Genomic DNA, 15,550 nt, shown 5'->3' on the forward strand with positions numbered 1-15,550 from the left:
ACATGATCCTGATTCTGTGACTTGCTGCATGCAGCCCACATCATAGTTCTCATGGGTTGGACTTGCATGCTTTCATCTTTTCCAGCCTAAAATCACATGCTCTACTTGTCTAGGCTATTTAAGGTGACAGGGCCCTCACAGCTCCCTTAGGCTATGCACTAATGGCGGGAGGGGGGTGGGAGGGTGGGGGGGTGGTGTCTCTGTAATGTAACTGCTTTTGTAGCAGTTCTGTGACTCATCCTTGAGGCTCTCTAAGACATCCTTTCAAATCTAGGTAGACGTAGTCCTGGTTCCTTGATACCAGCAGGAATCGGGATAGGGTCCATGTTCCACAGAGTTGAAGAATGAACACCACAAATGCCCAGGTAAGCAAGCAGGGATTTTTATTAAAAAGGAAAGTAAAAGGAAAGGCTCAGAACTCCTGACATAGGGGCTGGGAGGTGCAAGAGTAATGATTTAAGTCTTACAGCATTCCCCATTTTTAAAGTCACACAGTGACCCAAACTATGTCTATGCCATGTCTGAATCTGACATGGAGCACTGTGTGAGATTGCAGGGGGCAGAAATTTGATATGGCCATAAGCACTGAGTCCCAATGTCCTAAGAGGTATCCTGCTCTCCTTCTTGGGATTTATTCTGCATTCAAGGTCCTAGCATTTTGTGCTTGTGATGGGTGGGGAAGCCAGGAAGATGTGAGACATGCTTACATTGAGCTGGTGAATATCACAAGTTTCCTTCTGTTTGTACTAATTACCTCATCAAATCTTTGCCACAACCTTGATATTTTTACCTAAATAAGCTTTTTAAAAAAATTTAATTTTTTTGTTGTTGTCTGGCTAGGCTGAGATTTAAGTTTCACTTCCCTTTTGAATGTAAATTCCATATTTAACTCATCCCCCTCTTGTTGCATTTTACTACAAGCCATCAAGAGAACCCATGTAGGACCCTGAACACTACTTAAAGATTTCTTCCACCAAATATGCTAATTCATAGATTGAAAGTTCACCTTTCACAAAGTACTAGCATGGTAACTACTAGGCCAAGTTATTTGCCATATTATAATAGGGGTGGATTCTCCTCTAATGTCCAATTCCTTCTTTCTTATTTCCATGTCTAAGATCATATCCAAATTGCCTTTACCATCTGTATTTTTACTGACATTCTATTAACAGCCAATTAGTAATTTCTAAAAGATTCAGTCTCTCTATGTAACTCTACTCTTTTTTTTTCAAGCCCTCAATTGAATAATCCTTTATGGTTCACTCAGATCCATTAGCCAATACTAGAGCTGGTTCTACAGTTTTAGGTAATTGTTAAGGCAGGAACCCAATTCTCAGTACCAATTTTTGTCTTAGTTTTGTTCCTGCTGCTGTAACAAAATACCACAGACTAGGCAATTTTTAAATAATAAAAACTCATTTTTCACAGTTTCTGAAGATGGCAGAAGGAAGATCAAGGTACCAGCATATTTGGCATCTGGTGAAGGTTCATTCTCTGCTTCAGGATGCCAATCTTGTTTTTGTGTTCTTTGGAGGAGATAAACTGTATCCTTGAATGGCAGAAGAAATCCAGGTGAAATAGTAACTATGTCTCATATTTAAGCCAATTTATAATGGCAATAATCTCATTCATGAGGGCAGAACCCTCAGGGCCTCGTTCCCTCCTATGGGCTTCACTTCTTAATACCATCTCTTTGGGGGTATGATTTGGAAGATTTGAAATTTGTATTTGGAATGGACATACACATTTAAATGAAAGCATTGACCAAGAAATAGATTTTTAAAATTAATTATTTGACTTATAAGAAAATGTAATATAGTAGAAGCTGGCCCTCAATTAGTTTTAGTCACAGAATATTGAGCACACCTAAAATAAATTTCAAATCAAATTGTAGCATTAGGATTTTGACTTGCAAAATGTTATGCATGCCTAAAGCATCTTTTTTTTTGCACAATAAAAAGAATTTCAACTTTGGTCTACTTCTATATTTGGAGCAATAATCAGTGGAAATATAATCAAATCAATTTTAAAGGAATAGATTTTTTTCTACTTCATTATAATGAAATATAAAACAGGGAAGATAGATGCAACTTCAATTCTGCTGTTGCATGGTTGGACATTTTTTAATCAATGTAGCCACAGGGTATCTAATTTTCTCCTTTTGATATGATTCTTTTTTATATTCAAAAACAATTGCAGTTGATAATAGCTATGTTAATAAAGGCTACATTTATTGAATTGTTACTCTGATCAGGTTATAAGTTGCTTGTGTCATTTTTGCATGCCTAATTTTTTTAAATCAATCTCTCTCTCTCTCTCTCTCTCTCTCTCTCTCTCTCTCTCTCTCTCTCTCTCTCTCTCCTTATTAACCTCTTGTAAACCCAGGTTCTACATGCAACAATAAGAGGTGCTAGTTTATAATTATTCCACAGTCATAAATTAAAAGATTTGTTTTAGGGGAAGAATGTATCCAGTCATGAAATAGTGGTTAAATCAAGGCCTATAAACTCAGACAAGGCCAATAAAAAAATGAATCAGTGTGTTGGTACATGTTATGTTACAATCACTACAGAATGCTGGAGATCATACTCTCCGAACTTTTGTACTGTAATTGAGAATGCAATGCAGCTAAGTGGTATGAGTGAGAATGCACAACTAATAAATATCAAAGCAATGCTAAGACTCATAAACTCAGAAAACCTAATTATATTTAGATAATATTTATAGTGACTGTATACTTTGCACTTAAATAATATTTCTAGCCATATCAGTTCATAAAATATTTGCAATTATCTCCAGAGAATGAGGCAGAAGTTGGGTTGTTAGGAGTAACTACAATTAATTCTTGGTAAATAACACTTTAGGTTTCAGAAAAATAACAAAATTTTGCTTCAATGTACCACAGAAATATTCTCCCTGGGGTCCCCAGGTTATATATAAAATGTCTCCGTTTTAAGGCATCATATTTTTTGTTTGTTTATTTTTGCAGTTTCATATCTGCTCCTAATTTAATTTTGGCTTCTCCTTGTAACTAGTCTCTATTGCCTTCCCTTGCTTATTTTCTATCTGGAAAACCAAAATGAAGTTTCTCTTCTCAATACAGTATTTAGGTTCCTTCTTCTGTAATACCTTCTTCTGCTAACCTGCATGGAGATCCTTCAGATAACTAAAATATTTGGGCAAAATATTTACAATAAGTCTGAATGTAGGAAAAGAGGCATATGATTTTCACTAAAAGATATATTGAGTATTTAAAGTATAAATAGAGTATTTTATTTGTAATGAAGTTTCCATGATATAAATATTTTTTGTTGAATAGTATATGCTACAATCTTTTTATTTTAATTTTCAGAACCTCTTTATAATGGAAGAGTAGAGGTTTATACAGAGAATGTCTTTTCTTTTTTTAATTTTTTAATCTCTTACATACATGACAATAGTGGAATGCATTACAATCATAATTATCCATTCACAGCACAATTTTTTGTAACTCTGTATATAAAGTATGTTCATGCCAAATTATGCCATTATACATGAACTCTCTTATTATTATTATTATTATTGCATTACAATTCTTAACACACCTTTATACCACAATTTATCATATCTCTGTTTATATATAAGGATTGTATATAAGGTATGTTGACACCAAATTTACATCTTTATACATGTATACCATATTCATACATGTATTCATACATTGTATAGTGATGAGGGTCTCCTTCCACCATCCATGCTATTCCCCTTCTCCCTCCCTTTCCCTCCTAGCCCTGTTCTCTATCTAGAGGTAATCTTCCTCCCATGCTCCCTCCCTACCCCATCTTGAGTCACCCCCCTTATATTAGAGAAGACATTCAGCATGGCATTTGTTTTTTTGGGATTGGCTAACTTCACTTAGCATAATCTGCTCTAATGCCATCCATTTCCCTGCAAATGCCAGTATATGCTACAATCTTAAAGATAACTATGTTTCTTGGAATATTTCCTATATATTTCTAGAATTCACTTGCTATTTAAAACCCACAGGAAAAATTATTAGACAAGAGCAAATTATATTGTGCTAATGAGATACAAGAAGCATCTTTATTTTATCTTTTGATATTTAATTGATTTTATTTTTTAAATACATGACAGTGGAATGCATTACAATTCTTATTACACATAGAGAGCACAATTTTTCATATCTCTGTATATAAAATTATATTCACACCAATTCATGTCTTCATACCTGTACTTTGGATAATAATGTCTATCACTTTCCTCCATCATTGCTAACCCCATGCCCCCTCCCTTCCCCTACCAACCCTCTGCCTATCTAGAGTTTGTCTATTCCTCCCATACTCCCCCTCCCTACCCCATTATGGGTCAGTCACCTGTATCAGAGAAAACATTCTGCATCTGTTTATTTTGGGATTGGCTAACTTCACTTAGCATTATGTTTTATGTTAATATGACTGTATTTCTTAACAGTTTAGATTTGGTGGTATGTTTAGTAGCTCAACATTTTCATTGACATCATTAGGTTTATGTTTCTCCTTTGTCAGTTAAACAGAATGCTTATTCTTTACAGAACTAGTTTTGAATAATTTATAAAATAATCATTGTGATTGTAACTACCGTTAAAAAATTTCCCCTTGTAGTTCAAAATTAACTTTTAAAATGTTGCTATCATAAACTTGCTGATAATAAATATTTTTTATCTAACTTACAACCAATAGCGATTTAATCTTTTTGGCTTATAAAATGGTGCTATGGTTTGGTTATAAGTTTGAATTTGTCTTCCTGTGTTTCATGTGTTGAAGGCCTGGTCCTCAGTGTGTAGTGGAATATGTTAGAACTTTGAAGAGTTGGGCCTTAGTGGGAGGTCTTTGCGTCATTGGAAGCATGCCAATGGAAGTGATTATGACAGCACAGCTTCTCTGGCATCTTGTTTTGAGATATGATCACTTTCTCCCAAATGGATTTTAGTCATTGTGATGGCATCCACCTTTAGGGCATCTTTGGTTCACAGGCTGAACAATGTAGCCAGATGGCCTTGAACTTTGAATATCCAACACTGTAAGCTAAATGAACCTCTTTTCTTTTAAAAATTCGATTGTCTCAGGTATTTCATTAGAGTAAAAATACAGACTAATACATATGTAAACCATGTCATTGAAAATACCAAATAAATGTCTACAAGGATACACACATTGTCTGTCTTTTTTTTTTGAGAAACAGGGTCTCACTGAGTTGCTTAACACATTGCTTTTGCTAATATTGGCTTTGAACTAGCCGATCTTCCTGCCTTAGCCTCCCAAGCTTCTGGGAGCTGGGATTACAGGCATATACCACTCACTTGGCTACATCTGTATAATTTTTAGTTATGATTGAGTTATAAAATATATATCACTAAGGTATACCAATATTAAATGCATAAATAGGTAAATGGAATTTTATATATGCCTTTGTTATTGTGATTTATTAAAAAAAGAGCAAATATGCCACTACTACAGAAATCTCCTTATTCTGATTTTCCAATCTATATTACTCCTTAGAATAACAAATATTCTGATTTTACCTTCTTAAATTATATTTCCCAGTTTTCTTTTATATAAATGAAATTAATTCCTATGCACATTTTTATATCTCTTTTTTTACTAGAAATTCTAATGTTTACATTTATATCAGTGATTGGTTCTTTTTCATTACTCTGTGACATTTAATTAATATAGCATATTCTATTTACTCATTATTTTGTTAATGGCTACTTGATATAGTTTCTGGTTTTCTAATTTTTGGCTGTGACAAAAGTTATAAACTAAAAAAAATATTTCTTTGGCAAACATAAGCACTCATTTCTGTTAAATATATACCCCAAATACACAAATACTGAACTGTTAAGCTATTTGGGATGTTAGGTAATATTCCTCATCCAGTTTATTTTACTTGTGGTTTCTCTTTTAGGTATGTAGAAGTTGTATGTGATAAAATATATATCTGAATGTATATAACAGATTCCTTCAATGAGTATAAGGAGCAAATTTAAATGGATAATTATTGTGTGTAACTTTAATTTGCATTGTTTTTTCTTTTAATCAAATATAGTAATGGCAATATCTAAATAAAATATAAGCACATCAGTTCAGTGATGTTTATGTATATTGTAAGGATTCTGGCTGTGGAAATGTGCAGGACAGCCTTCCTCTGATGAGCAAACTCCCAGGGGTAACAGGCACCCTGTTTTCCATACTTGGAATATTTTACAGTTTCTCCCAGGACCTACTAAGATAATACATGTGCAATGTCTGCTGGGCCTTGATCTGAGGTAATTAGCTCCTGGGAATAAAGGAACTCTTTTGTTAGACAACCACAGTGTTTCACCCACCTCCTTTGAGCCTGAACATGTCCACATAACAGTAACTTTAAACAATGGATTTTCTTGAGAGATAAACAAAGCTCCTAACATTGCACATTGCAACTATAGTATGTAACTGAGAAATAAGCTGCAGAATGTTGCTAACCCTGTAACTTGCCTAATGACACATTGAACAATAATGTACTACTAATGCCAGTGACCTAATGTAACTTATTGATATAAATAAGGCTGGAAGCTTGGACAAGGGCTTTTCTGCCTTTCTGCCATTCTGCCATCCTGCTATTCTGCCACTATGCACCTTGCTTCTGTGTCCTTTTGATTTCCTTATAGTATATAATAAATCTCTATATGGGTGTGCACTTATAAACATGAATAATTTGGGATTTTCTCAAATATCAAAGGTTCTATAAGAACCTTTGTTGAGAAACTAATGTTCCACTTTTACCTTCAGAAGCCACCCACCAATCCCAAACAAAGTACTTCTTTTGGCCATGGGTGCACAATTTTGCTTTACCTCCACAAGACCTAAAACTATTACATAAAACTTAAAACTATTAACTCCCAGGCCCTACAGTACTATGAGCTGAAATTTTAGTCCCTATTTTGCTTATTATCTCTAAGTCAGAATATTTCCGTTTTTGCTCTTATGAGTTTATGTAAGTTATATTAATGCCATAACAAAATTTTTAGTAATAAAAAATTAATTATATAAAAAATAGTCCCAAATGTTCACTATGTTGGCTTAGGAAATGACTTCCTTAATAAGACTAATAAAGCAGAAGAAGTAAAATCAAGAATCAATAAATGGGATAGAATCAAATTAAAAAGCTTTTTCTCAACAAAGGAAACAATCAGGAGTGTGAACAGAGAGACTACAGAATGAGAGAAAATCTTTCCATATGCATCTCAGATAGAGCATTAATCTCCAGGATATATAAAGATCTCAAAAAACTTAATACTCAAAAAACAAATAACCCAAACAATAAATGGGATAAGGAACTGAATAGACACTTCACAGAAGAAGAAATATAATTGATCAATAAATATATGGAAAAATGTTCAAATCACTAGCAATTAGATAAATGCAAATCAAAACTATACTGAGATTCCATTTCAGTTCAGTCAGAATGGCAATTTTTAAGAATGCAAGCAACAATAAATGTTGGCAAGGGTATGGGGGGAAAAGATACACTCATATGTTGCTGGTGGGGCTGCAAATTGTTGTACCATTATGGAAAGCAGTTATAGAGATTCTTCAGGAAACTATCCCTTTTCTTGGTTTATACACAAAGGACTTAAAATCAGCATACTACAGTAATGCAGCCACATCAATGTTTATAGCAGCTCAATTCACAATAGCTAAACTATGGAACCAACCTAGGTGTTCTTCAACAGATGAATGGGTGAAGAAAATGTGATATATAAACTTAGCCTTAAAGAAGAATGAAATGATGACATTTTCCAGTAAATGTATGGAGGTGAAGAATATCATGCTAAGTGAAGTAAGCCAATCCAAAAGAACCAAAGGCCAAATGTTTTCTCTGATATTCGGATGCTAATTCATAATAAGGAGGTGAGTGCAGCTAGGGGAAAATAGAGTTACTTTGGATTATACAGAGGGGAGTAAAGGGAGGGGAGTGAGTCTGGAGTAAGAATGATAGTAGAATGAATTGGACATTATTACCTTATGTGCATATATGATTACATGACTGGTGTAACTCTACAACATGTACAACCAGAAGAATGAGAAGTTATGTTCCATTTATCTATGATGTGTCAAAATACATTCTACTGTCATATATGAATAATTGGGACAAATTTTAGGAAAAGAAAAAAATAATGTAAATATAGCAAATTCCCAAATAGGATTCAATTCAGAAATATTACCAATTTTTTATGTGTTAAATCTTTAGGGTTTATTCCTAAATTTTTTTTCTTTTGGTACCAAGGATTGAACTTAGGGGCACTCAACCATCAAGCCACATCCCTAGCCCTATTTTGTATTTTAGAGACGGGGTCTCACTGAGTTGCTTAGCACCTCACCATTACTAAGGCTGGCTTTGAACTTGTGATCCTCTTGCCTCAGCCTCCCAAGCTGCTGAGATTACAGGCAGTGCCACCATGCCCATCTTGTTCCTAAAATTTTCCCATTCATTTTTTTTTTTGCCTCAACCAGAGGGGGTCTTATTTACTTATGTGCTAGAGTTTAGGATTCATTCAGCACAAGCTAATTATACTATGTGTACACTAAGTGCATCTTTCAAGGTTCTCCAGAGAAGAATAGCAAATATTATGTGTACGTGTATAAAAAGAGATTTATTTTACTTGGTGGTATTATGAATTCTAGAAAATCCAAAATCTATAGGATGGGTCAGCTGGCTGGGTACCAGGGCAGGGTTAATGCTATACATTAAGTATGAGGTCTGTTTCAGTTGGAGACCCAGGGAAAACCAATGCTGAAGTTCAGGTGTGAAGGCTGTGTGGTAGTAGAATTCCCTTTTACTCGGCAAAGTCAAGTTTTGTTCTCATGGGTATACAACTCATTGGATGAGGCCCACCTGTATTATTATGTAGCACAACCGGCTTTTATGTAACTCCACCAATTTAAATGTTCATCTCATCCACAAAGGCCTTCCCAAAAACATCCCGAATAGTATTTGACTACATATCTGTGGCTCAGTCAAGTTGACACAATTAATCATCACAAGCCTACCTCTTGTCATCTTGATAGAAATACCCTGAAATAAAGTCAAGAAAAAGTTTACACTTCTGCCTAATATGAAATAATAGTGCTGTGTACAAACACAAGTGCACTAACCCTCTCCCCAGAAGAAAATTACCAGCCTCTGGGTAAGGTTGCTCTGCTCTTTGGTACAGTATAACTCACTACGATGTAAAGTAACCAATATTGAAATATTGATACAAATGTCATATAACCAATGCTATATGAAAAAGGAATAAAAAATTAAAAACAAAAATATTATATATAACAAGATGAGGTAGAAAAGCTCATGGAAAATTTAATTGTTTTTTTCTATAATTATTTACATGGCTACTGCTTGTATTTTTAACTACCTTCTTCCACTACCTATTCCAAATTCCTCTTTCTAGTAGCAAGCACTTTAGCTGATCATGATTCTTTGGTTGGTTGGGTGATTTTAGCCTTTGTTCCTAAGCACCTGGACCATTAATAAATGTTCCTAGATTAGTTTGTCTTCATTTTCTACTGAGGGTGATCACAGGATATGTAATACTAAGAGGATGGCTTCAGGGAGCATTATATTCCAGGTATACTCTTTTTTAATGTGTTGACTAAGGCTATTGATCCAGATTGCAAAAGGGAACACAGTAATTCCCTTCTTTGCCTTTATTCAAGAGCACGAAGAATCCAAAGTTGCTGGCTGATAGTCTTACTGTCCAGTCAACGGGATCATTGCTGTATATCCTGGTGGAAACATTCCTTCCTTTAGACTTTTAAGCAAGCAGAGCATAAGGTCATGGATCCAGTAAGCACATATTTTTGTAATGGATCACTGAGGGTAGTGGTGAATACTGCCACTTTTATTTCTTTATCACCAAATTCTGAACTGATTTTTTCATACTATCTTCCTAAAATTTCCTTTTACTTCTGTAACAAAGCACTGCACATCTTTTGGGTTAAGCACTAATAAGTGCCTTGGAAAGCTTGCAGTGAGATAAGAAGATACTAAGAAATGTAATAATGAAGGAAACTGAGAGGGAAAGCTGACCACATAAAATTTAAAGAAGTTCAGTATTGCTTCACCTATTCAGAACTAAAAGTTTAAAGACCAGAAGGTGACCTAAAATAATTTTGTAGTTTGTGCCAATGATAGCCACCTTTGTGGTTTTAACCAAAGACTACATTCCTGGATGAGAAAGAAAATAAAATAAGTATAAATTGCTCAATCCACAAAAACAGTAAAATTCACATGCATTAAAATTCTGTCAATTTTAAGGTGAGTCTAGTTTTGCATTAAAGACTTTCTTTTTGTGATCATCAGAATGCTACCTTATGTATCCCTCAAAGCTGCAGTACCAGCTGTGACCAAGTGCTGAAGTTTGTAGAACATACAGGTCTGTACAATCTGTTCATTTAAGACATGCAGCTTGCCTTGCTCAAATTTGCACCTGTTACAAACATTTCCCTACCTGCACACACCTGCTGTGACAGCTGCATCATGTGGTTAGTTCTTTCCATGGGTAATTTTGGTCCCCAAATACCATTCTTTCTGCCAATTTCTCAGTTTCTTTGCCAAAGCTCTACACGTTAGAGTCTGAAGGTGATAATATTGCACATATGCCTAAAATACAAGTTTTCAAAGAGTAGGTACATACAAAATCAGATAGGGATAAATATATAAAATGTTATGTCATACTATGCTGTTATGTTATTACAAGATGTGATAGCTTGTGCTTAAGACCAAAATGGTCTTTTTATTTCATCTTTCACCACCAGTCTAGACCTTTGCACTAACTGAAGAAGTTGGTAGTTTTCCAGTTTTACAAAGATTTGAAATCTTCTTTGGAGAGAATTGTTAAAGATGTACAGCAAAAGAAAGCCTTATATTTTATTGGTGATGATATAGATTACTAAGACCATTTTGAAAAATTATTTTTCTTACAACAGTCATTCACATTGCTAACATCACGAGAGAATGTTTATAGCAAAATTATGCACATACATACACTCAAGTACTTACATGTATACTCATACATACCTCTCAGCAATTACGTGGGGAAAGGTAATAATTATATTCCCTAAATTAGAAATTTGTTTTGCTATATAATGGCTTATATTGTAATTTTTGGGTAACAGTTATAAAATATATAACAATGTTCATTTTGTACTACGTAACATGTATGTGTTGTTCTTAGACTCACCAACTATATATTTATAAAGTTTACTTGCACAGATTTGTGCAATCTACTTTGGGATCAGCATGCTTTAATTCTGATATGTGACTCAAGTTCTAAATATTATATAATGACTTGAACATACCCTATAAACATCAGGTCTGCAAAAACAAGCAAGATTTAGATATTGTTTTCAAGAAGAAATTTATTTATTGAGACCAGAGGTGTGTATGGGGGTAATGGATTTGAAAACAAGTGAAATAAAGTTCCAAAGATGCTATTTAATGAGTGTGTGTAGAATGATAGAAGAAGAGGCAGGAATAATTTTCATTTGAGTTTTGGGTCAGGAATTCCTTTTAAAATGTAATATCACTTGAATAGAGTTTCAAACCAGAAGTTGATTTTCTTGGGCTAACAGATATGGAAAAAGATTTCCAGGAATGAAATTAAATAAAACAAAGACTCTCGTACATTTAAATAATCAAAAGCTCTGAGGACTGTATTTATGGAAAGACAAAAGTGTTTTAAGGAAAAAAGAACTAAAGCAAAGCCAAATAATTCCCATTTCCTTAATATAAGAAGGAAGAATAACATGCTATGGAAAACTGGCTTAACTTGAACTTCATATTAAACTGTATATATTAATAGCAAATGAAAATTCATCTATACAAATAGTTTTTGGAGTGGGAAGGTAGATCTATATGTATTAACATTGAGTAAATTTAATATGGCAAGAGAAAAAAATCTCAGAATTTTATAGTCATTTAAATCAGATACTCTTCAGTTTAATTTCAAACCCACTTCAAATTTCATGCATTCTAGATGAAACTGTTGCCTGTTTGCAGGAAATACTTTTCTTAGTATTATGCCTATAATATCACCATTGAGGCAAAACTTGGCACTTGGTAATAAGCTATTTGTGTTTAGCATATCTAGCCAGCTCTACGAGCTAACATTATTTTCATAGGAGCAAAATTAAAATTTTAATATGATTATTTCAGGTGTTATCTGTACATTCACCAGTCTCAGGACAAAACAGCAAGAAATTTATACTTTATGGTTAGGTGAGAGAAAACATAATTTTATATCCCAGAATACTCATCATATACTAGAATATTTAACAAATTCAAGCACAATACAAGCTTGATGTAGAGATCATAATGGAATCTTTGATCAGAATAGAGACTGGGTCTCGCAGAGCTCACACACTTAGATTTATCAGCTTATATAGTATTTATAAAGTTGATTAAAGAAGTTTGATTTTCTGGTTCCATTTGCATAATTCAGTGTGTCTCTGAAAAAAGTTATCAATTGGAATGAGCACTAGGGCTGTGAGAAACATCAGTAGTGAGAAATGAACATAGGTGAGACTAAATATATATTGTAAAAGACCTTACTAGCACAGTGGTGCACATCTGCAATCACAGCAATTCAGCTGAGGAAGGAGGATCACAAGTTCAATGCCAGCCTTAGCAATTTAGCATGGCCTTAAGCAATTAGCAAGACTCTATCTCAATAAATAAATAAATAAATATTAAAAAAGTAAAAAAAATTAAAAAGGACTGGGAATGTGGTTCAGTGGTTAAGAACTCTTGCATTCAATCCCTGGTGCCTAAATAAATAAATAAATAAATCAAAACCAAATTGTAGTCAACACACATGTGCGCTCTCTCTCTCTCTCTCTCTCTCTCTCTCTCTCTCTCTCTCTCTCTCTCTCTCTCTCTCTCTCTCTGTCTCTCTCATACACACACACACACACACACACACACACACAAATGCTGCATCAATTATAATGATTCTAGAGCATAAGAGTAGGAGAATTGTGTTAAATTGTTCATGTTGACTACAGCAATGCACTAAGGAAGCACTCTGATTAATTTATTTTCTAAATTGCAACCAGAATAAAATATTCAAAGATGTAGTTTACTATACTTCACAGCTTAACATTTTTCAATAACTTCCCAGAGTTCTTAGAAGTTAATCTTTCCTATTCAGATGCTTTTCTTCTTATTAGTGAGATATTTTGCCTCTCTGCTTCATTCAGTGAATCCCAGCATGTCAATTCCTCAGGGGTCTTCCCGAGTCCTTCTAAAGAGTTCTCCCTATTGTACAATCTCAGACTATCTCTTTTCTACTTTTAAATATTAATCAATTGTAGATATGTATTCAATGACAATCTTTCTACTGAGACTATAAATTCCCTGAGGTGAAAGACGGTGATTCCTTTTTAAAAATTTGTAAGTGGTACACATAATTTGTACACAGACAATGAGCCCAGTATGACAATTTGATACACGTATGTAATGATCAAATCAGGGTAATTAGCATTTCCGTCTACAGAAACATTTATTATTCCCTATACAGCTGGTTATCAGTGATGAGTTCTCTTCCTCACATGTTGAAGTTTGAACATTAGAGAAGCATGCTCACGCAAGCATATAAAGCTGTGTTTATCTAAAAAGTAGTAATGCAGACTTCTGGGAGGGAGAAGTGGGCAATAGATTGTATCCTGATATCCCAAGAAGTGAGAGCTTCTGCCTCTTTTATATATTTTAGACTTTTTTTTTTTTGTTGTTCTCTTGTTCTCTTTCCCCTCTCTTTCCTGCATACTGACTAGGCCCAGGGGATGGCCCAGGTGGGATAGCCAAAAAGTGAGAAGTAGATGGGCAGGGGAAGGGTCAAATAGTGATCTAGGTAGGAAGCAGCCCAGGAGACATAAATTACAAATTTTTACAACTCTTTGTAGGGAGGGGCAATTCCTGGGAGAGGTTAGCTTAGGTACTGGTTGGAGCAGGGGCAGGTTATCTTGATAAGGTACAGGAAGGGCTCTGGGTTCTGATGACATTAACATTTCAATTCCTCAGGGCAGTCTCCAACTTCCCAGACCCACACTGACCTCCATTCTCTCAATTGGACCCCCTTGCCACCACCTCCCAGTAGCATCATAGGCTTGAGAACAGGCATTTCCATTATGGTGTTTGGGGATCATTTAAGAGCCAAACCATAACAAGGATTGTTGGGTATTCTGTGTATATGGGTTTTAGGTATTTAAATTATAAACTGTATATTTTACTTTCCTAACAAAATTTATCTTGTGATGAGACATATATAAAATGCAAGGATTAGAGTTAAATGATTTGTACAGTTTTCCAGAAGTTTGAGTCCATGGAACTGGTAAAGATGTCTGTTTTAACAAAGAAAAATAATATTCTTATGGAAGAGATAAGTAAAAGAAAACAGATGAAGGAGAGTGTGAATGGAAAGAGATGTGATATAAAAACAGGAAAATAGGAAGGATACAAAACTCTAGTAAATATCTAGGCTGTGTAGATTTCCAGGTGGTACTAATGAGAAGGAAACTAGGGAAATATTTAATAAATTATTTCCATTAAATGTGGTATTTAAGTTTAAAAAAGTTTATTTTATGATAGGAAAAAGTTTATTCATTGGTTTTCTATATAATTTTCTTAGTCCAAAATCATCTTGTAAATCCATATGCAGAAATACTTATTTTTGTGTGCAAATATTTACTTGTTATTGACATAGTTCCTGATGCATATGGGAAATTTAACATAAATGATTGCCTGAAAAGCTGATTAATCACACTAGTAGAATTAAGGTGCTATTGCAGATTGAGTAGGAAAAATTCTGGATAGGAAAATTCCAGTGGCCTAGAATCTTACTACTCTGGGAATGGTTCCAAAGCTGATCCAAAGGTTGGTTACTAAAATCCAGAAAGGATAGTCTGATTTTTTTTCCCTCACTAATGACAAATTATCACCTCTCCCAATTATCTATTCTTTTCATTCATTCTTCACCATGATTTTTGGCCTTTATTTCTTTGATCACTTTATATTATTTTATAAGTTTTCTTTGCATACATTATTAGATTATGCTATTATTTTACATCATTATTTTATTTATTATTTAAAAATTATGTTTGACCCTTCCTCCTGTTTCTACTAAGTATAGAAAATACACTATTTTTAATGTTTTGTGATTTAAGCTTTTAAAGTGGCAATTTGCATAAAAGATGGAAAATGATAAAAGCAGTGTTTCTTTTAAAAATGAACTTTGCTGTAATTTTATTGCATATATTTCTAGAATGACTGTCTGCCTAATTCCCTTTATGTAAATATGTATTATTCATAGAGTGCCAGAAAAATATAAAATTAACAAAATGATGCCTTTATATTTGTCCTGAATAAAAATCTTTAAGATGATTTCAGTCATTTAAGAGTAAATGTATGTGGTATACAGGTGATTAAAATATTTTAAATTTATTCAATACCAGACTTTGACTTTATGTATTTTTTG

The 15,550-nt window shown here is 34.0% G+C and overlaps 1 long non-coding RNA gene across 1 annotated transcript in view; it reads left to right on the top strand.

Annotated features, from left to right (window-relative positions):
- The first annotated feature begins 217 nt into the window (after positions 1 to 217).
- Positions 218 to 15,550, top strand: part of LOC110598108 (uncharacterized) — a 29,906-nt gene continuing 14,573 nt past the window's right edge. The window contains exons 1-2 of the long non-coding RNA XR_002483916.3: positions 218 to 365; positions 1,429 to 1,544. This is a non-coding gene — a long non-coding RNA (uncharacterized LOC110598108). The remainder of the gene's footprint in view (positions 366 to 1,428; positions 1,545 to 15,550) is intronic.

Source organism: Ictidomys tridecemlineatus, chromosome 6, assembly GCF_052094955.1.
Source record: "Ictidomys tridecemlineatus isolate mIctTri1 chromosome 6, mIctTri1.hap1, whole genome shotgun sequence".
Taxonomy (NCBI): domain Eukaryota; kingdom Metazoa; phylum Chordata; class Mammalia; order Rodentia; family Sciuridae; genus Ictidomys; species Ictidomys tridecemlineatus.